We start from the raw sequence: 13124 nt of genomic DNA, 5'->3' as shown, positions 1-13124 counted from the left end.
TGACATATCTACGTCATAATTATTATGAAATGAAATGAAATGAAATGAAGTGAAATTGAAATGAAATTATTTTATTTGCTAAATATGGGTAGTTTACAAAGGTCTATTAATTATGTTCGATTTGAATCTGAGGCACATCCGAGATATTTTGTACTCGTATGATGAAGTCGGATATAGCGTAAACTACATAGACTTCTGGTAAACTACCATACAAATAGTTCTATGACTACTTCAGAACGTATTTTCACAGATTCGGATCGGATGCAGTGCGTAAAGTCCATCAAATTACAAACAAAGTGCTATGAATATTTTAATGGCACATAATTTTTTGGTAAAACTTTCATGTTTTATCGAGCACCAAATTCCGATCGTTTAAAGTTTAGACATAATATTATCGTATCGTATGGTGCAGTTTAAAATTTTCTATGACAGACAATGAGTTAAGAGATCAATGATCTACATGTATCTACGCAGTGAACAATAACATTAAACTTGAAACCAATCACCTCGCGATGCGTGGGCGCAACAATGACAAACAACAGCTGTCATTATTTTACAATCTAATATAATAACGCCCCTGCATCATCCTTCTTGTCTCGTTTTTTGTGACGACGCGAGACGTTTGAAGTGGTAAAGGATTCAATCTGACAAACTGTCATTTATAATGTTTAAGGTTCCGTACCAAAAAGGTATTAAAAAGGACCCCTGTTTATTTCAGTAGCTATTAGCTTATTATAAGTAGTACCTTACCTACTGATTCTATTGACTTGTGGAAATTTTAAATAATGGTCACAAAAAATATTTTTATTTTTATTACAAAATGAGTTGGAGATGGAGGATCAAAATTTAAAAAGTGGTTATAATGTGAAAAGTCACTATTTGTACATTCTAAAAAAGATTTTTATTTATTTTAAAACCGCAGAGTTTTTACTTAGAAGTGTCTAGAAAAAATTGTGCCCTTATTTCTGAAAGCTAAGCGAAAAATCTGAAATAGGTAGGACTTTTAAAATTATTGCATAGTTTGTGTGAAATACTAAAAAAAATGCACGATGATTCTAACTAATAGGTTACCTACCTATTAGTTAGAGACATATATAGGTATAGGTAGGCTGTATTTTGGAAATCAGCAAAAATCCTTTATAAACTAACTAACAGTAATGCGGTCACAAAAAAGTGCTTGTTTTTGAGACAGTCCGATAAACCAAACAACTATTTATATGTTTCCTTTCAAGATTCGGAACCTTCGATGCGCGAGTATGACTCGCACATGGCCATTTTTTCAACTCTATAATTTAGTAAGTAAACAATTTATTTTATTCTTGTTGATTGCCGGCTAGAGACTTGGACCGAATCGTTTTTTGTCATTTTTTATAATCATTTCATCGTCGAATTGCCATGTATATCAAACTTCTTATCAAATGATTGCTAAATGATTGTAATGCATAAATTTTAAATTCTCACGCCCCATTTTAACTTTGTGTGTCAAAAGGAAGATTTTAGTCCTTATATTAAGTTGAATCCATGGATGTACTATATTTGAAACGTACTTTTGACATGAGAGTTAACACATAGAGCTAAAATGGCGCGTGAGTTCTCATTTTGTACGGACTATACCCTAAGTTAATACTTTGGAATATTGTTTGAAATCTATTGGAACTAAGAAAATTTAAAAGTATATTCAGCAACCAGCACTTTTGCATAAAGGGTCGATGGAACAATTGTATGATAAAGATTTTTAGGGACAGTTTTTTATCAATATAAAGCTTAGTAAGAGTCTTCTTCTATTGCCATCTCCTACCGGAGGCTCGCGATCATTAAAGCTTATTGGATTTTGTTCACCGCTGCCCTAAACAGTGACCTTGTACTCATGTTAAGGTCGTCTGCAGCCAGTCTACGTTTGCCTTTACGTTAGTAGGAGTACGTGTGACAACAGTACAGTAGGCTTAGTATAAGATTCTACACCGCACCAATGTTGATATAGTATTCGAGCGTAAAAATACTTCAGGGTTAAAGTAAAATGGACCGTGCTTCAAAAACAGGTCAGCAATCGCTGCTCCAGCGTTCTTGAATTAGTAGAGGTCAGTGGGTTAAACTCTATTTGAACCGTCAACCTTTTGAATTTCAGTCCGCTACTTGAATATTTAGCTATTGAGCTTGAAAAGTTAAAATTAATAAATGCTTTTGAACTGCGTTTCACAATGTGCGTATAACTATACCAACTTTGTAGAAGAGGTTTTTAAACAACAATTAGGATTTTTTCCTTTGGATTATATTTTTGAAATTAGTCTAGCTAGACCGCAATTATGGTAAACCACAATATCAACAGTAATTGCCCTAAAAATTATAGGTGATATTTAAGACGTCAAGACAAAAAAGCTTATTATAAAAGTTCTATCATTAACCTTAAACTTTAACAAAACAATTTTTATAGTGGCGTTCATTTTCTATGGCGTATCATAAGTACCTACCTACCATTGCATTCATTATTGAGATCAAACCTTTTTTTTTTTTTTTTTAAAGAATATTAGCCATGTTAAATGACTAATATTCCCCTTTCCTCTCCAATTAAGCGTCAGGCTTGTGCTAGGAGTAGGTACGACAATAGTGCAACGGGCGGGATTTGAACCGTCGACCTTTCGGTTTTCAGTCCACTCCTATACCGGTTGAGCTATTGAGGCTAAAAAGGCTTTGCTCAGAAGTGGGATATATTTTTATATGCTTTATGTTAGGAGTAGGTATACCTACTTTATCTTTTTGAACGACAATATTTTGCGCCTGTACGTGAGTTAGGTAGGCTTTAAACTTACCCTACAGAATATAGGTAGGTGCCTAAACTTTTAATGGACTCATAGTACAAAGTAAGTAGTGCCACACTCGGCCAGCGTCAAACTCTTCTCATTCTGAGAGGAGAGCCGTACTCAGTAGTGAGCCAGCGATGGACTGATGAAGATGATTAAGTAGGTACTTATTTTTATGTAGGTAGAAATCAATAGTTTTTGTACGATTTAAATAAGTATAAAATAAAATAAATTATGGATGGAATAAAAATACCTATACCTACTATACTGATAAATTAAGATAAAGGATTTGTTAATTGAGAAGAATACTTAAATATTCAAACATCGGTCGTGCGTCAATGAATAAACATTGACTTTGCGTATTTGCATATACATCGTACCGTGTTCGTACCTCAGCGACGCGTTATGTCATCTCTAATCTTAACAACTTACTATAACGGAAAAGGCCTTAAAAGGACATTCTGCTTATCTATGACGAAGAGCTTTTGATCATACATACCTGCATAATACTTACACCTCCTATACATTGTACACTACTTGAAACGAACTTTTTGGCTCACTTTTTATAAATTCTTATTGAATAAAAATCACAAATAGTAGCAGGTATCGCCACATAATGACCCATCGCAGCTACTGAGTGCTCAGAATGAAAAGGGTTTGGCTAATAGTCTACCACGCGGATTGGCAGACTTCACACACCTTTGAGAACATTATGGAGAACTCTTAGGCTTGCAGGTTTTCTCGTGATGTTTTCCTTCACCATTAAAGCATTTAAAGTACGCAACAGGGCGCTAACCCGGTGCAGGCGACTGCAGGCAGAGATAATTTATTAATTAACTATCTCTGGTGCGGGTGACGTGCGGGTATGCGGGATGTCCCCCTGCCTCATACCGCGATTGCCATCTCAACCTGTCGCGGACTATAAGTGAAATTTATTTGCTTAAAATGAAACTTAACTCCGTAAAGTTAGAAGTGCGTACCCCTGGGTACCCCGAACCACGGACCCCCAGACTAGGAGGCCGAAGTTTCGCTATCACCCTGCTGACATTGCCTATACTGATCTGTATTTTAACACAATTTAATTAAGGTTAATTAATATACTTATCACTCACAGCTAATTAACATAGCTTATAAAATTTGTGCAACAAACTGCCAGAATGTCTTAAAATCAAATATATTAATGACAGTTAATATTAGAGCATTTCTAATTTATTCATATATTTAGCAACATAACGCCTGTTGATTATAATATTAACGACAACATTAATAATCAATGCTTAGCGAAATAAATAAATATAAATATATGGAATGAATAAATATGAGAAGAATAATATAAAGATGTAGAGATCGTTAAAATCATCACTTAATGTATAAATTAACATTTCGGACATAGTTTACAAAATGTACACATACCTATTATGAATAAAAAGCCGACACGTGCACGCTGAATGAATGAGATAATTATTATTCACACTTGTTTACAAAACAGCCACTGAAACGTACAGCCACACAGATTTGTACAAAACCTTGTTAAAGTTGCAATAAAATGTTCACATTTATTCCAACACTGCACTTGAACACTGGGGGATATTAATCGGACACTTCACTTCGACTTTTCATTCAGAAAAGTCGATAAATCGATTCGGAAAATTGTGGCGAGTGATCGATCAAAGACGCGCGTTCGCGACAGAGCGATACGACATGACAAGCGCGGAAACCTGCGCGCGCGATGGAGTGGGGGCCTCGAGGATCAACGCGCGTGGACGCAACCTTACCATTAACAGGCTCCATAAATAAACATAACACCTTCGCACTACTGCAATTCCATTATTGAAGAATTTTAACTACGGTGAGTAGTAGGTATACTCATAATGATTAGCACCTACATCTGGTTTTTGGGGTGTATGCCCTGACTCCATCCATCGACGAACTCATCCAACAATCATCATCGATTGATGCGTGTATCGGGACTCCTCATGGTAACAGCTTGTATCTGAGAGCCTCCAACGAGCTATTGAAACTTATCATGGCACAGACCTACAGAGCTGGAACGTGAAACGGTGAGAAAGCAGATATGCAAAATATCAGGAAACCTGAAATTTTGCATATCGGTTTTCTGTACGTTATATTATATGTCATTTAATTAATCAATATAGTATGTAGATATTCATTTTAAAAATTGAGGCTTTATTACTTGTTGATAAAAGGACGATCGCCAAATTAACTTTTGAGGACATAATTTTAAGTTTTGAAGGCTTTGAAAACTCAAAATATCGAAATTCGTCAGTTACAAAATGTTCATGTGAAAAATCAGCTCTTATGATGCCACCTACTTTTTAAGATTTAGAAGTTTAAGATCATCGAACACATTTATTTCATTTTTAGCAAGCTTATCCAAAAGTCAATTTCGAAATCCCATATAGTAATATGATATCATCGATTAAAATTCACTTTTCAACCGTACTCCCAATCTTGTTTTGCAGGTTTCTAATACAGGTTTCGTACTTCATGTCGTTTTTATTCGTTAATATTCTTAACATGGGTTATAGGAGTTTTGTGTTTATAATACCTACCTACTCTTTCTCTGACCAATAATTTTACTATTAAAAAATATTTTTATCACTATTAAATCTCCAAATATTAATATAGACAAGTAGGTATCTTGTTCGTCTAACAAAGTTTGTTTGAATCGTTAATAAAGGTAGTCCTGTTGTACGCTTTCTAAACGCGATATCAGATGATGCCCATGCATTCTATGCGGCGCTGCAATTGCTCGTACAGTATGGTATAATATTATTGTAAATTGAAAAGAGTAACCGCCGAGTTTCTTGCTGATTTTTCTAGGTAGAACGGCAGTATGTCTGTACGTCCGTCCGATGTCACAGCCACTTTTTTCCGAAACTATAACAGCTATATGTTGAAACTTGGTAAGTAGATGTATTCTGTGAACAGCATTAAGATTTTCACACAAAAATAGAAAAAAATAATAATAACTTTTGGGGGTTCCCCATACTTAGAACTGAAACTCAAAAAAAGTTTTTTCATCAAACCCATAAGTCTGGGATATCTATGGATAGGTCTGCAAAAATGATATTGAGGTTTCTAATATGATTTTTTTCTAAACTGAAAAGTTTGCGTGGGAGACACTTCCAAAGTGGTAAAATGTGTGTCCCCTTCTAAAATAAGAGAATGATAAAACTAACCAAAAATATATGATGTCCATTACCATGCAAAGTTCCACCGAAAATTGGTTTAAACAAGATCTAGTAAGTACCTAGTTTTTGATTTATCGTGCAAAATGACGATAAAATACGATTGTAGTACGGAACCGTCAGTGCGCGAGTCTGATTCGCACTTGGCCGGTTTTTTTCTGTTTTGGCAGATCTTTGACGCTCAGAATATGCCATCCAGGGAGGGGGATTAAGCTAAAGGATTTTAAGATTCGCAAACCACAACCAGTGGGAGGACAAGCTTCCTGGCAATTCACTTCGCAGGCCCAGATGCATACAAATGAGGCGTAGGCGCCGCTCTACATGAATATTATCGTCTATTTCATAACACTTACTTCAATTACCGGCTACGGCTTAAAAGGTTTACTATCTATGAGTAAACTAAATCAGGACACGTCATTATTTTCGTAATAGGTAAGTATATCGACTTTTGGTTTATCCATACTTCCATACTTAATATTATACTTAAATGCGAAAGTGTATCTGTCTGTCTGCTAGCTTTTCAGGGCCCAACAATTTACCCATTCAACTGATTTTGATGAAATTTGGTACAGAGTTAGTTTACATCCCGGGCTTTTTAAAAAGTTCCCACGGGATTTTCAAAATCGAAGTCCACACGAACGAAGTCGCGGGCATCATCTAGTTTTTAACAAGTATACTTTACAGAACTGAACATGTTGGAATCATATTTTGACTACGCGATCGAATATATTGTTGCCTGGCTAAAAGTGAAATTGATTACAAAGATAGTAAAAAAAATAAGTATATTTCTACCGGAATTGTGGGAGTATGCGAAGCAAGGATTGTTTTAGCCCATCTCAAAAATTACCAAGCTGTTAAAAAATAGCTAAGCTCTAGCTAACCAATTTTTGCCAGAGCTCAGAGCTATGATAAAATAAACTATGTAAGTAAATGAGACTCTTGTAGATCTGGGTCCGACACATAGATGAGACAATAATTGTTAAGAAACCCAGACAGATGGCTACCCTATTTTTAAATTGCCGTTTTGCAGGAGTGGCTTATATTTTATGGCTTTGGAAAAATATCTGTGATAGTTGATACTAGAGTAGTAGTCTCGTAGTACCTACCTACATTATAATATGTTACTTCAAGATTTTATTCTAAATCGTGTTATGAGATGCGTGCCTCATCGATCGATTCGAACATTGACGTCTTAACTACTTGGCTATCGTCGATTTCAAAAGCACTGAAAAGTATTAAATTATTATCTACGTCAAAGATGAACAAAAAATCTAAACTTATCAAACTTATTGTAGGTAATTTTTCATGTCGTCGTCAAAGTTATCAACTACGTACTACGGTACTACCTACTTAGTATGTTTCCCCCTTTTTGTTTTGGCGCCTAGGTAATTACATTAATATTTATTTTGCCTAGATATATTATCATAATTATTCATAGTAGTGTTTATTTTATTTTTGCTGCGCATGTTTGTGTCAATAAGTAAACAATTCACGCATAGGCAATAAAACCTGAATGGCCATCAAGTATTTAGCTTTTTTCTGGTAATACACGTAATTGATCGTAATAACCATGCATAATCACCGCTTTCCTGTTCTTCGTTCGAGGTTCACGTAATGCTCTAAAATAATGCAACAATTATGACAATAATGATCTAGAGTCATCAGATACGCCTAATTACGAACGCACGCTCTGTAATCGCTCCATTGAACTTTACGATTATAACTTAGAAATGGCAAAGTGAATCGACAACTGTACTTACCTACTGAAAAATTTCGATCCCGTGCACGCACCTCTAACTTTTCGGAGTTATGTGCGTTTTAAGTAATTAAATATCACTTGCTTTAACGGTGGAGGAAAATATCGTGAGGAAACCTGCATGCCTGAGAGTTCTCCATAATGTTCTCAAAGGTGTTTGAAGTCTACCAATCCGCACATGGCCAGCGTGGTAGACTATGGCCAAACCCTACTCACTCTGAGAGGAGACCCGAGCTCTGTGGTGAGCCTGCGATGGGTTGATCATGATGATGATGAAGCATAGTATAAGTACTTACCTGGGCACAGTTATTAATTTTCCCACTAGATTATAATATGGGGTTATTAAATAAATATAAATAAATAAAATCATTTTATTTCAGGTCAGGGACCCATATAAAAACATGTTGATAATTAAAAAATTAAAATGTGTATAAACTATATTTAGTTAAAATCATTAAAAAAAATGATTCAAGGGGCGGACCAACAAATTCCTAAAAGGCCGGCAACGCATGCATCGGCGGTTCCCCTGGTGCTGCAAATGTTCGTGGGCGGCGGTAATCACTTAACATCAGGTGACCCGCCTGCTCGTTTGCTCGCTATATCTATTTAAAAAAAAATCTTATCTCTCAACTCAAAATATTATAAATGCGAAAAAGTGTCTGTGTCTATTTGATAGCTTTTGATGAGGTACAGACTACAGAGATAGCTTGTGTCCCAGGATGTCTACTTTTGTCCCGGAAAAAGAAAGAGATTAAATCGTGGGCATCACCTACCTTACATTTCTTTTAAAATCTGTGTTATGAATTTGTGTTTATTTGTTGATTTAAATTAAAACTAGCTTATGCTCGCGACTTCGTCCGCGTGGACTACGAAAATTTTAAACCCCTATTTTATCCCCTTAGGGGTTGAATTTTCAAAAGTCCTTTCTTAGCGGACGTCTACATCATAATAGCTATCTGCATGCCAAATTTCAGCCCGATCCGTTCAGTAGTTTGAGCTGTGCGTTGATAGATCAGTCAGTCAGTCAGTCAGTCAGTCAGTCAGTCAGTCAGTCACCTTTTCCTTTTATATAAATTAAAATATGTCGTAAAACTTATACTAAAAATAGATAAACATAAACACACCAATAATTTTTCGACGAGTAGGTACCGTCTATCTGCCTAAGCCTAACATCAGCTTGTATACGTAATATTTTAAAAACAAAACAGTGAAAATATTAACCTTTGATGAAATTAAAAAAAAAGTAAGTTGGTGATTTTTTATGTCTATTATTATTCATTTATGTATGTATTATAAACTGTTAATTCACATAGTAATAAAATTTGGCTTAAAGTTATTATTATAAGGTCACCGACTTCCCGAAAAGGCTCAGTCCGGTTCGCAATTCACGTCGCCCACATACTTACAAATTCGATAATAACCTATCTATATTATACTTATATCAAGCTGTGATAGCCTAGTGGTTAGAAGTTACAACGTCCGCCTCCTAATCGGAGATTGGAGGTTCGATCCCGGGCACGTACCTCGGAGTTATATGTTTAAGTATTTAATTTAACGGTGAAGGAAAACATCTTGAGAAAACCAGTATTCCTGATAGGTTCACAATGTTTTCAAAGGTGTGTGAAGACTATGGCCAAAACCCTTCTCAATATGGGAAGAGACCCGTGCTCTGAAGTGAGCCGGCGATGGGTTGATCATGATGATGATGGTGATTATTATTATTATTATATCCTATTAATGCTGCTGCAAGTGCGCGGGAGAATAAAATCCCGCAAACTATTTTGGACTTACCTTTGCACAAGTTTAAAAAATCTATTAAAAATATGCTCCTGAAAAAAGCATATTACACAATTGAAAATTATCTAAATGATAAAAGAGCGTGGATTTGACCTGCAGCTCGTTCCAGCGACGCACAGGACTGCAAATTCTTTTTTATACATGGCATAATCATGTATATCAAAAATATTTGAAAAGAGCAACCGCCGAGTTTCTTGCTGGTTCTTCTCGGTAGGAAAGGCATTCCGAACCAGTGGTAGATGCATCCGACGATTCAAAAGCACTTGTGAAAGTTTACTTGAATAAAAAAGATTTTTATTTTTATTTTTTAATCGATGCAGTGAACAATGAACAAAACAAGTCCTCCAAGAACAGTATCAGCTCGTACGGATGAAGATTCACATAGGAACATGAAGCCGCGGAACATGCAGGGACCAACAAGCGTTTCAACCTGTGGCAGAGGAAATAGTAATACTTAGTTATGCACAGCACATTTGGATTTCAGATTGCATTTGGCACAATAGTTTGACTGATAGTCCTGGATATCTACCGGTTTTTTTTAAATTGTGAGATAAGCTTGCGCTTGACGACAATCATGCCTGATAAAAGTGATAGAAAGCAATGATGAAATCGATGCCATGAAGGTTATTTAGGTTGTATTACCGTTTAGCTTAGGTTTGTAATAAAAAAAAAACGGCCAAGTGCGAATCGGACTTGTACACGAAGGGTTCCGTACAAGACATTTTAAAACTTGTATGTGTAACATTGCAAGTTAATGACAACTGCGCCGAGTAATTTTTTCGGGAACACATTTTAACATTTTTTTTGGAATTACCTAACCACCAATTCACGGTTTTCGACTTTTTTCCTTTACTTGTGCTATAAGACCTACCTACTTGCCAAATTTCATGTTTCTAGGTCAACGGGAGGTACCCTATAGGTTTTCTTGACAGACAGGCAGACAGACAACAAAGTGATCCTATAAGGGTTCATTTTTCTTTTTGAGGTACGGAACCCTAAAAATTGTATTAGGCTTAACTTTATGCATAAAACTTGCATTTCTTACTTATTTCCAGCCCCATTAATTAAGCAATCAATTCCAAATGTGTCGTAGTAAGCATGAACAACAATGAGCGTGTAAATCTTGATTACACATATTAAGCTGTTAGTAAGGACGTTGGCTGTAAGGCAATAGGCGTAGCTCCATAAACGGAGTCTAATGTAGGCAAAACATGGCTCACAATACAATAAACTAGGTAGCAAATCGTGGTGGGTGCTTAGATGCTATTTTAGATATATAAAAAGCTACCAAAATTGCATACTTACTTCTGACTCATTTCCAGTTAAAATGAAAAAAGGTTAGGTTTTAGCATTGGTACATAATTGAAAGTGCGATTGCCTAAGTTTTAACCATCATGGCTAATCTAAGCCATTGGTCATAAATGGTAAAACCGAATTGGAATTGCGTAAATTATACCATCATATGAAGACCTAATGGTGACCGGTGACTTAAAAATTTTTCATTAGAATCGCGTTTTATTATACAAATAGCATTAGTGAAAGTCAATATTTATTATATTTATTATATTTTTAGGCTGGTATTAAAAAAAGATTTCCGCACTGAGCCTGAACTACATAATAAGTAATCGGGATACAACTGAAATAACAATATAAGAAAGAAGACCCCGCGGACGAGGCCCGAGACGCTGGTCCAGCCATATATTGTCCCATAAAAAATTTGAATTTCAACTCTTCAATCCTGTTGCTACAGGGGACCTGACTACTGAAAACTGATGGGATTTGGGAACTGTCGGTTATAAATTGATATTGAAGGTACCAACCAAGTAAAGCCTGAACCCAACTCTTTAAGTTCAACGCTGTAAGGAATTGCATTCCTAAATCGTGGTGTTTTAAAAACTGGCCTACTAAGTCGGTTAGAAAAAGGAACGACTAAACCGACGCAATGCCATTTGCTTCCAAATACTACTAACATTCCTATTTGCATTGGGCTTTGAAATCGGTTCCTATGTCAAAAATCCCGAAAAATCAAAGAGGAAAACCCAAATCCACTCGGATGAATTCGCGGGCATCAGCTAGTTATTAATAAAATTCCTTCACTCTTGTCACCTGTTGAAGTGCTGACCATATGCAACTTTCAAGATTAAGACAGTCTCTAGGGTTGGCTACGGTCAGGTCAGTGCCAAACTGTGTTGACGTCTTCAGTATTTTTTCGTTGCGACCGATGCGGCTATCCCACGTATTTTCAGTAGATATTGACGCCTCTTTCACCCTTGTGCTCCTGCATAGCTGTGAATTCCTAACAGTACCCGTAGTACAAGATTTTACGTCTCACCAAACCAAACCAAATTCGAGAGTCGAAATACTTCCGCGTTACAGTAAAATGGACAGCCTTGAAAAGACGGGTACTGATAAGTAAGTAAAATTTTGTTCTTGAGATCAAACGATCACTACGTCATTTCCATAAGCATATATTATGGAAGTAACTAATAGTAGTCAACCACAGAGAGCTTTCAATCCTTACATTCAGCGTTAGACATTCCGCGTTTCCTCAATATTCATCTCACCCTATCTGTTTTGGAATCGCACGTCTAAACACTTTTAACCGCAAAAACACATTGTGTGACTCTCTCACACCTCAAGTTTAAGTTTATGACCGAAACTTGTAAGTGCTTAGTAGTAAAAAGGTTCCCACTTGTGTGAATCTACGTCATAATGTGTAATTTTAGGTACCTAAATATGCGCAGTTCATTTCATGAAAGCCTTTATGTCCTGATTATTCATTACCATCATCATCATCAACCGATAGACGTCTGATGACATACTGTCTCTTTTAGGACCTTCACAGTAGTTACACACGCCACGGTCTTGCAACGCCTGAATCCAGCGGTTCCCTGCGACTAGTTTGATGTCGTCTGTCCACCTAGTGGTAGGTCTTCCAACGCTACGCATTCCGGTGTGAGGTCGCCATTCCAGCACCTTCAGACTCTCACGTCTATCGGTTTTTTGAACTATGTATCCTTTAGTTCATAACTTCAGCTTCAACACTCGCTGAGGCTAGATCATTACCGCCTATGTACTAAGTACAACCACACCGCTTTTGTTGAACAAAGGCGTCCGGTGATAGAGATTATTCGAGTGTCAAGGGTCTATCCTATGGGCACGCATCTCTAACTGTTCGGAGGTACGAAACCCTACAAGTAGGTATTCGTATTCATATATCCGCTAAAATGTTGATACTGAATATCTAGGCACATATTATTACCTACCATAGTTATTACTGTGCACACGTCACAATCGCTAATCAAAGAAGGATCGGCGCGCGTCGGCGTCAGAGCACCGATATGGCGAACACGTTCGCAACGCATAAAACTTAACAAGGAAACCTGTGTGTCACTGTTAAAGGGATAATAGCCGCCGTTTTTGTATATCACTACAGTCACTGATTACGCCAAATTGATAAGACAAAGGAAATACCAAAGGATTCAGTATAGCTCGTAACCCCATTTCCTACTAAGCAGTAATTTTATAGTTAGAAGGTGCCTAATTGCACGAATGTTTCTA

At 36.5% G+C, this 13124-nt stretch overlaps 1 protein-coding gene across 1 annotated transcript in view; it reads right to left on the bottom strand.

Annotated features, from left to right (window-relative positions):
- chas (chascon) overlaps positions 1–4525 on the bottom strand; it is a 118757-nt gene extending 114232 nt beyond the window's left edge. Inside the window, exon 1 of the mRNA XM_034976411.2 lies at positions 4212–4525. The gene's annotated coding sequence lies outside the window, so the exon portion shown is untranslated. The remainder of the gene's footprint in view (positions 1–4211) is intronic.
- Positions 4526–13124: the final 8599 nt, after the last annotated feature.

The sequence above is a fragment of the Maniola hyperantus genome, chromosome 15 (assembly GCF_902806685.2).
Source record: "Maniola hyperantus chromosome 15, iAphHyp1.2, whole genome shotgun sequence".
NCBI lineage: Eukaryota > Metazoa > Arthropoda > Insecta > Lepidoptera > Nymphalidae > Maniola > Maniola hyperantus.
The sequence above is the reverse complement of the archived record's forward strand: the minus strand, read 5'-3'. Positions and strand labels throughout refer to the sequence as shown.